Below are 10,024 nucleotides of genomic sequence, written 5' to 3'. Positions count from 1 at the left end.
AACAAGAATTTAGTGGTAAGGCCTAGCACTGGAAAGTTTTGCTGGTATCACAAAAGTAATACAGTATAAGTGACTCCCACAAGCACATTATGCTGTTGGGGCGACAAAATCTTGCATCTTGAAAATGGCAAATGTTCACGAGAGCAAAAAAACACATGGCAGCCAAAGCACTGTAATAAATGGGATCACCTTTCCGTTGACATGCTGTGGTGGCTTCATTTTGGGGGTAAGACAGCTATGATTATGTAACGCGTCTCCATTCTTTTTTGCTGTACATTTTTTTTTCTTATTGTATCATACAAGTGAGATGTCCTTTCTTTATATTATCAAGTTATAATTTCCACTGTGAAAAAAGAAAAGACACAGGAAGGCTTTAATTTTTTGGTTATTTGTGTCCAAATTATATTGATTTGATAAAGCAGTATGTCAGTTTCTAATATCTTTGTATTATTTGAATAGAAATGAATAAACACTACAGCTGTATCAAAAATGTGTTTGGTGTGTGTATTGTGTCATCTCTTTGTCTGCATTTGTGCACTTCCTGGATCACATGCATATTCATCATTTTCGCTAGAGGTAATTAAAGCTGTCAAATAATTATGTCACGGGGGGGGGGGGAGTCATTCCTTCAAGCAGATTTTTTTTTTTTTGCAGATTTTTTTTTTTTTGACAAACTGTTAAAATTTCTGATATCCTTTTGTCTGATTGGCTGAGAGTCAATTTGTCAGGAAAAAAAAATATCTGACAAAATGCTTGATGAAATGCCCGCCATGAGTTTGCAATCCAGGAACATGATAGCTACCAGAAACGTTAATCAATGTCACTCTCATCCAACAGCTAGTGCTGGTATTTCATCAAGCCTTGAAATAGGTCTCAAAGACGTCACAATACATGTATACATGTACAATGTACTAAGACAAGCAGTGCAAACACCTCTACGGTCTCGAGCCACAGTTTGACATCGCAGACACAATTATTCAATGTCGCCCTCTTTTGGCGCCTCGGGGATTCTACTTCAGCGCTCACGTACATACTCACTGATCCCCACAGGAAATATCCAGTGCATCAACCAGTATTCTGACGCGAGTCCACTGGCGTTCAATTGTACTTACAAGTAGATGTAACATCAGTGGCGGATCCAAATGGGGGCGCAACCGGCGCACGCCCCCTTTTGTTTTTCTTTTTTTTTTATACAAATAATAATAAAATGAAACTCGGAACTGGCACCAGAAATTAGTTGCGCCCCCCCCCCCTTTTTTTTTACAGAACTCTTGGATCCGCCCCTGAACATCATACCATGAGTACAAAATACCGACCTAAGTTACACTAAACTGACGTGTTGATATGTTTATTATTATCATAGTAAATGTCAGTATACAATGTAGTAGTAGTAGTAGTAGTAGTAGTAGTAGTTACAAGTAGTAGTAGTAGTAGTAGTAGTAGTAGTAGTGGTAAGAGTAGTAATACATGTATAGGTTTTCCCATTCATTTTCAAACTTTTTTCATTCAATTTCACAAAATTTTACTTCAATTTCGTCGCGGGATGTCGGGAATAGGCCAATCTTACTTTCAAATTCGTCTTTCGTCGTTCATTTTCAAATAAAGTCCATTCACTTTGGTCATTTGGCATACATTTTTGTCATTTACAGTTCAAATTCATCAGTCTCACTCGCAGCACTCAAAACAGCGGGATCGATTTCGTCTTTTGTCAATCATTTTCGTCAAATTTTCATTCATATTCGTCTCGTATCTCTATCCGGCGTGATTTCCCAGTCATTCATGTATTTTTTTCTGTAATCGTTCACATTTAACATTCAGGAGTTAACATACACACAAGTGCCCCCCCCCCCACACACACACACACACAAGCAATTCGAGTACCCACTGATACAAACAGACGTACCGTCTTGCATACGACAACATCTGGCTAATTTGAATGAAAAATTCATGAAATTGTGTGAACAAAAACGAATTTGATCTTCACATTCTGCGATCCGTCAGCGGGAGGGATGAATTTGAATGACAATTGACGATTTTGAATGCTATGTCTTTGAAAATGTTTGACGAAAAGCGAATTACAATGACAATTGACGAAATTGAAGTTAGGATTTGCGTTCCACGTGCTTCTCGGGACGAAATTAAATAATAAATCTTTGAAATTGAATGACAAAAGTTTGAAAATGAATGGGAAAACCTATATTATCCCTCAGGCGGTACATGTATTTTATTCTCCCTTTTTCTTTACTAGTACTTTTTTTCGTCAACATCATTCACGCTTGTGATGTCCGCCAATACACCAACAGGTTCAGTGAGGGACCCAAAATTAGTTGTAAAAATGAATACTGATTTATTTCATATTTTCTCTCAAAAAAGATAACTTTCTCACGTTCATTTATTTATCATTATCAGCCTGGAGTCACGATCGAAAACAAGGATAGAGAAAATATCGCCCTCATTCGGCTGACATTTCACAAAGCCATGCTGTGGAGATCAATGGTCACACAAGACAATTCGTGTAGGGTAAACTCGATTAAGATAACCCTCCCGAGCCTCATAGAAAACCAAAGATACATGTACGTATGAAAGGTTGGAGGGTAAAAATGATACAAAATAACATACCAGCGGCTTGATAAGAACCAACACCTGCAGTCAATCCGAGTCAAAGTAGAATGCACACTCGGTAGTCCTTCCAGAAGGACCAGTCGCATGTGCTTCTGCTTTTAAAGAGGAAATCCACCCCAAAAATAAATAAACTTCAAAAGAAAGTGAAAAAAATTTCCTACAGAATGTTACAAAAATCGGATTAAAGATACGAAAGTTATGATATTTTGAAATGTCACATTTTTTAGGAAAACACTTCTTGACCAGTCGTTATGAATATTCAAATCACCAAGTTGATGATGTCATGTTCTCACAATTTCTTATTCATTTCGTACACAGAAATGACAAAAATATTTCAGATGTATAAATATAAGACTTGCCATAAAACCACCAAAAATTAAAAAAAAGAACAGATGATAACTCTGATATATCTTGGTATGGGATCATGCTTTTACATGTATCAGCTAAGAGTAACATTTTTCCCCGATTTTCTTATTATTACATACATTAAATATTGTGAGGGTATGACATCATCAACTCACTCATTTGAATATTCATAAGGACTGGTCAAGAAATGTTTTCCGGGGAAAAAAAAAAGAAATTTGAAAATGTCATATCTTCTTGATTTCTTATCCGATTGTTGTCATTTTTGTCTGATTGTTCTGTTTGGAACATTTTTCTCTTTCTTTTGAAGTTTATTTATATTTGGGGTGGATTTCCTCTTCAAGAACAGGAAAAATTTACTTTGCTTTATTTCACGTGGATGTCCAGGAGTGTTTCGAGGGTGTACTATTTTCATTAAGTTATTGTCTTTGATAAATGATGTAAAACTTGGCACACAGAACGGCGAAAGTTTCGTTATAATCTGACTTTAAAAAAGAGAGATATAACTACGCGACAACTGACTTTCTCTTTGTGTATGCTACACACTGTGACCCTTAATCGACGTGTTACTTTAAGTAGGATAAATTCATACATAATTCGAGTTTGACTGATTTGTCATTGACACCATCCGAAAGTCATTTGTCAGTGCATGTACCTAAACGATGTTGAGCAATTTACAGGAAGAGAACTGTAGCGAACTTGGAGTGGCTGTTTTTTCGATTCATCGCGCTTATGACGTCATCGGAGTGAAACCAGTTGCAGGTAACTGGAACAAAACAAGTTCTCCGTGGCACGGCGCGGTTTCAGGTCGTGAGACCTCACGACTCTTATCTCTTAAATCCACGGCTTGTTTACACTGCGTGGGATTATCGACACGCGACTAGTGAAAACGACCACAGGGGAAAAAAAAGAAATACGGAAAATAACCGAGAGACAGATGGGGAAAAAAGAAATAAAAGTCCTTACGTTCCCTCGGAGGAAACTGAGCACCGGGCGGTTCGGCGAGGAGGTTTGGGAGTGGAGCTCAGTGGTCCAGACTCGCGTGTAGGGACTGTCTGGTTAGTCGTGGGAAACAGACTTTGAACACAGGCACAGATGAAGAAAGTCTTCCGTATTGTTAGCTTTCTACGAACATTAGACCCCTCCAGGCCTATCTGACTATAATTTCATTTAGTGAAGGAATGGATCTCCCTTTCTAAAGACGAAGAGTATCAAATTACTTACTCCGCTTATTTTAAAATAAGTTAAAATTAGGACATTCGAGGGGGGGAGTTGTTTTATGTTCTTGTTTAGGGGCAGGACTACTAATAGGCAGGTTAAATATAGCACTGGTATCAAAAAGGGTCGGAAACCACTCATAATCGGAAGCAATTGACAATGAACGTCTGATGACGTAAATGCGACGATTGCATCCGGCCGCGAAGTCAGATAGGCAGACAATCGCAGCGAAACAGACTAATGGGATTGACCTCGTTATGACCTCACCCAATCGAGTTAAAAATAGGCTCGCCAACCTGAAAACATGGGACCACTTCACCACTCTCAAGAGGATAACGATTGTGCGATGGTGTACTGGTATCTTCTCCTACCAGACACGCCGATTATACCACAGAACGTGAAAGTAGGCCAGAGAACAGAGATTTATCGCTCTGAAAGCGGCAAATCGACAGGAATCGAGAGTAAACATTACTACAACCATTCATTTCCCTCCCATTTTGCAAAAAAAAACCAAAAAAAAAAACACCTCATTAACTCGAGCTGTAAGCAGAATTTATATCTAAAAGACTGGTGAATGTGCCACTCTACATCATATGTCTTTTGAAAACCTTAAACTGCTGAGAGTATTGTAAGCATTTCTAGTTTTGGGGCCACTCAAATCTTTGGAAATTATTTTAAAATGTTTTATTTCTAGAGTTCAATTTCAAATTCAAATTCAAATTCAAAATGATTTTTATTTCCATATAAAGTAATACAAAGTAATATACATAACGCTTACATGAGTACATAATATCTCAAGGAATCACGTATAAAAAGTTTCAATTTCAAGTTTAAAATGAAATATTTTCACCGACGAAATTTTGTGACGGATTTTAAGTACCACTAAAATATCGTATAAATGCCAAACGTAAAATTTCAAATTGAAAAATACCATGCTGAAAAAAATATGAATATTATGAATATTTTTCCAATTTTACTGCTACGGCTTCCACATTTTCCACCTAAATTTTAAAGGTTAGTATCTGAGGAAACTAATACAGGCATTCTAGGTATTTATCTCTTTTCATCGCTAAGATGTTTGCATAGTTATGAAGCATGTCTGTATTATCTGGGTATATGATCATCTTTCTGTGGTACTTTGTGCAAAAAAAAAATCGCACATTTTGACGTAATTATATTTAGTACGTGTGAAATTTCATTTTACAATAACATTCATTTTTTTTTCTGCACTACTGTAATGCGAATAAACAACGTTCCCAGTGAAATACCGTGGGCTTTCACCAAAATACCAGCTAATATTATTTAAAAAAAAAGGTACAAAATGTACCTTTTCGGCCACGCCCCAAACAGTTTATGTTAAACGGATAATATACTTACTAGGTGTACAATCCACCTCTCTGAAAAGAGAGAGGTCTGGACTGAACGGCAGTTACTAACTATTGAGTTTGATATTTCATTTGAAGTAAGATTGATAACAAAGGGGGAGGGATGAATCCATCCTCATAGACTGAGAGAATGATAACCGAAATTGTTCCGTTTCCCCCGACAGCCCGACTGAGCTTGTAAAGTTAACGAGACAGTTTCGTATATTCCCCCCCCCCAAAAAAAAAAAAGAATACAACACCGACATAACTTACTGGGTGCTAAAGAAAACATAAAGAAAAATGTCTTGAAATATATAATATTTTGAGCATATAAACCAGTACTCTGAAAAAAACCCAGTAAAATACACTGAGCAGGGATGATTACATAAGGAGGCTCGCAATATTCCAGTAAAGTTGCAATGCCATTCCATTACAAACACCACTTGCTTAACAAGTTCACCTGTGTAAAATCTATGCATGCTTTCTTTTGTTCATCTTCCCTGAGCACCCAATCATGCATTCTTATGTGAAGCTGCTATGTCATCATCCTCGTTCATTGTGATTTGTTATGAATTCTAAAACCATTCTTATTCTTCATTCCAATCACCGTAAATTCTGAAACTCTGTACAAAGTAGGCCCTATAAACAACTTACAGATGTTCAGATGCATAAGTCTAGAAATCATCTGAAGGTCTCCTTTAAAGGGGAAATCCAGTCCAAATGTAAGTGAATCTAATAAGAAAGAGTAAAGTATTACGAGTTCTACTGTAAAATTTTTCTTAAAATCCGATGAAAAATAAAGAAATTATGACATTTTTTGAGTTCCACTGTTTTTTCAAGAAATAGTTCTTGAACGGTCAATATGAATATGCAAATGGCAAAGTGATCATGTCATTCCCTCACAACTATAGTTTGTATAAATATTTTTGAAATTTCCAGTTTTTCGTTCAAACGCAATCCCTATGCCCGAGGCTAAAATCTTCATATATCTAACATTACTGATCACTATTCTGAAGTTATTCAACTTGGAATAACATCATGTTTCAGACTTCAAAGACCAGAAAAAGTTGAATTTTCGTCTTTCTTTATTTTTTTGTACACGATCAATGGAAAATTGTGAGGTTATGATATGGTTAGCTAACTCATTTGCATATTCATATCCACAGTACAAGAACTGTTTTGCAGAAATTAACAAAACTTCAGAATGTCATAACTTCCTTATTTTTCATCCGATTTCAGTCAAATTTTTACCGTTGAACTCGTACGATTTTACTCTTTTTTTATCAGACTAACTTATATTTGGACTGGATTCACTGTCATTGAAGTGTGCAAAGAATGTTTACAATGTGCGGAGAAACAAACTGGCCTGGATATGCTAATGGAGGCACATAGTAGATTCTCTCGTAGGAATGTCTCGCACGTGAAAATGTATGTATTTTGCCACAAAGTCATGTGACAAGCCAAGAGCGTGACAGGCACACCGCACTGAGGAGCAGCTCAGGTCACGTGGCTAACACAATTCTAGGGGTATTCCATCACATTCCATGCTTTCCTCGTATTCGATCGTAAGATCATGGATGTCGTGTCGTTTTGTTTCACTTACCACCCCCCCCCCCTTCTGTTTATATCTACTGTATCTATCTATCTATCTATATTGCTATATGATTGTAGATTGTAATATTCCCTTAATCTGCTGCATTTTAAGTTGATTATTTTCTCTCAAGTCTCATTCAGAGTAAGTATTCTTCAATAGTCAATTTTACATCGTTGTTGATATAATCTCATGGTCAAAAAAGAAATGCTATTTAACATGAAATTCGAGAAATTGATAGAAAATGGACAGAACGCGAGGGACAGCGGACTGAACAAGACCGATTGGTTGACGGCAAGTTCCAGCGAGTCCAGCGAGACTCCAGCGGGCCTAAAGCTATGAACTCGCCCTGAACTCGGGGGCTTCGCAGCTCAAGGTAAACACGGCTCGAGCGCGCACCCTTATCTCTCTACGGCATAAAGCAGCAATTACCAGCTGAAAGGTGTAGAGGAATTATCTGATCATAGCTCCGCGCCAAGTCTCCGCCCTCTTTTTGTGCGCACTTTATTCTTACCGTGCCCTCTCACTGTAATCAGAAGTTTTGTCTCCATCTCTGTATCAAATGCTCCTACCAGGGGTTCTCTCTCTTGACGTCACATAGAGTCACCATGGTTACGCGATATCCGTGATTCGTGGAGCATGCAATGCGTGTACATTCAAGAGCTTTCCATTTTTTCCCAACGAGAAAAATGGCGGGCTAGAGTTCGAGTTTATAAATTAGTTGAGCTGGATTGTGTAATTAAAGGGATTGTACAGTACTGGTTGAGGTGGGGATTCATGTTTTGAACATTCTTAGGTGAGATAATGAGAAACATCTTATAAAATATGAAAGAACATGTAATTTTAAGAAGGATTCAACGTTTATTTGATGAAAATTGGTTTTCAAATGACTGAGATATCCAAAAAAGTGATAATAATAAAAGGCGACATGCCCCACCTTTATTAGGATCTCTTTGTTTCACCTTGTTTGTGGATATCTCAGCCATTTCAAAACTGATTTTCATTAAATCAACTTTTGATACCCCTTAGAATTGCATGATCTTTGACATCTCATAGAGTGCTTTCTGAATATCTCGCAAAACGTTAAAAGCAAAATTCTCACCTCGACCAGAATTGTACACACCCTTTAATTCACATGACATTCTCTTTCTATCGGCTGCGTTAAAACCCAAAATGTTTCACATACAGTACGAGTACTGAACTATACTCACTAATAAGAGCTGATGTATAAATAATGTCAGGGAATTACCGCCTTGTGTGACGTCACACGGCCCTAACCAAAACGGCAATAAGACACTTTTACGTTCCATTTTGTCCTGGCATAGCCAGGGCTAGACACAAACTTTTATCCCACATTCCTATTCATATAATTATTATAATGGATAGCAGGTTCATGAATATGAAGTGAAATGTTATTCTCAACTTCTAATCTTCTTTATCTTAACTATAGATATTCTTAAAGGGACGGTACAGTATTGGTGGAGATGAAAATTGGGCTTTTAAATTTTTGCGAGATACCAAGAAATCACTTATGATATAGTACAGAGCATACCATTTTAATAAGGAATTTAAAGTTTATTTGATGACAATCGGGTTTGGAATGGCTGAAACATCCAAAAACAAAGTATAACAAAGCGATCGTGATAAAGTGTGGGTCCAACACTTTATTAGAATTACCCTTATTTGGATATCTCAGCTATTTCAAAACGAATTTTCATCAAATAAATGTTGAATTCCTCTTAGAATTACATGCTCCTTCATATTTCATAAGAGGTTTCTCATTACCTCACCAAAAAATGTTAGAAACCTGAAATTAGGTCTCAACCAAAACTATACGATCTCTTTAGATAAAGCTTCATCGAACTTGCGAACGTGCTCAGACGCCAATCATGCCAATATAGATTTTACACTGCATTCATCATTCCGGCGCTCGTTCTCTTGCCGACAAACATCCAAAACAGCAATAAATGAATACGCCATTTGAATATTTTCACCACTTGGAGCGGTCCTCCTTGCTCATAATATACAAGCCAGGAGAAGAGCTAAGATCTGAAGATACGTCATTAATTGGCACTCGATCCGGTAAAAACCTACCTTTTGCCAAGGCCCTCTCGCTGCATGATGGCTCAAACGAGCGAGCGAAGCAAGCCCAGTCGAGTGCAACAGTGTCCAACTCGGCTGATTTCGCCTTACCTCGTTCGCCCCAAGTCGCTCACCACCATACAGTGAGAAGGCTTGGCAAAAGGCTAGTAAAAACCATGACCAGATTTGTATGAATGGTCAACTTGAAGATGAGTTCTCGAAGATTTTGTTCCACGGAAGAGAAATTACTAATCAGTAAAACTGTATATTGAGTAGTTATCGTCAGTGCAATCAAGATTTGGCGGCCGTGTGAAAACTCGCCCCTCTAATACCAGCAACATGAGTGAAAACATACTTCACATGTTAAAGGGATACTAAAGGGATACTGTAGCCATAGTTGAGATGGGGATTCAATCTTTAACTTTTTGTGAGATAATTAGAAACCACTTACATCAAGCAGTAAAGAACATACAATTCTATATAAAAGAGGAATTAAAAATTTATTTGATGAGCATCGGTTTTGAAATGGCTGAGTTATCGAGAAACAAAGTAAAACGAGGTGGTCCTGATAAAAGATGGGTCCCACTTTTTATAAGGACCTCTTTGTTTGTGGATATCTCAGTCATTTCAAAAGCGATTTTAATCAAATGAACTTCAATTCCTCTTAGAATTGTATGCTCTTTGATATTTCTTATAAGTGGTTTCTAATCATCTTGCAAAAAGTTAAAATCTGAATCCCCATCTCAACCGGAACTATTCAAACCCTTTAAGCTATGATATATAG

The sequence above is a fragment of the Diadema antillarum genome, unplaced genomic scaffold (genome assembly GCF_040938485.1).
Source record: "Diadema antillarum isolate AM-2024a unplaced genomic scaffold, OU_Dant_1.0 seq00001985_RagTag, whole genome shotgun sequence".
Lineage (NCBI taxonomy): Eukaryota > Metazoa > Echinodermata > Echinoidea > Diadematoida > Diadematidae > Diadema > Diadema antillarum.
This window is presented reverse-complemented; position numbering follows the sequence as displayed.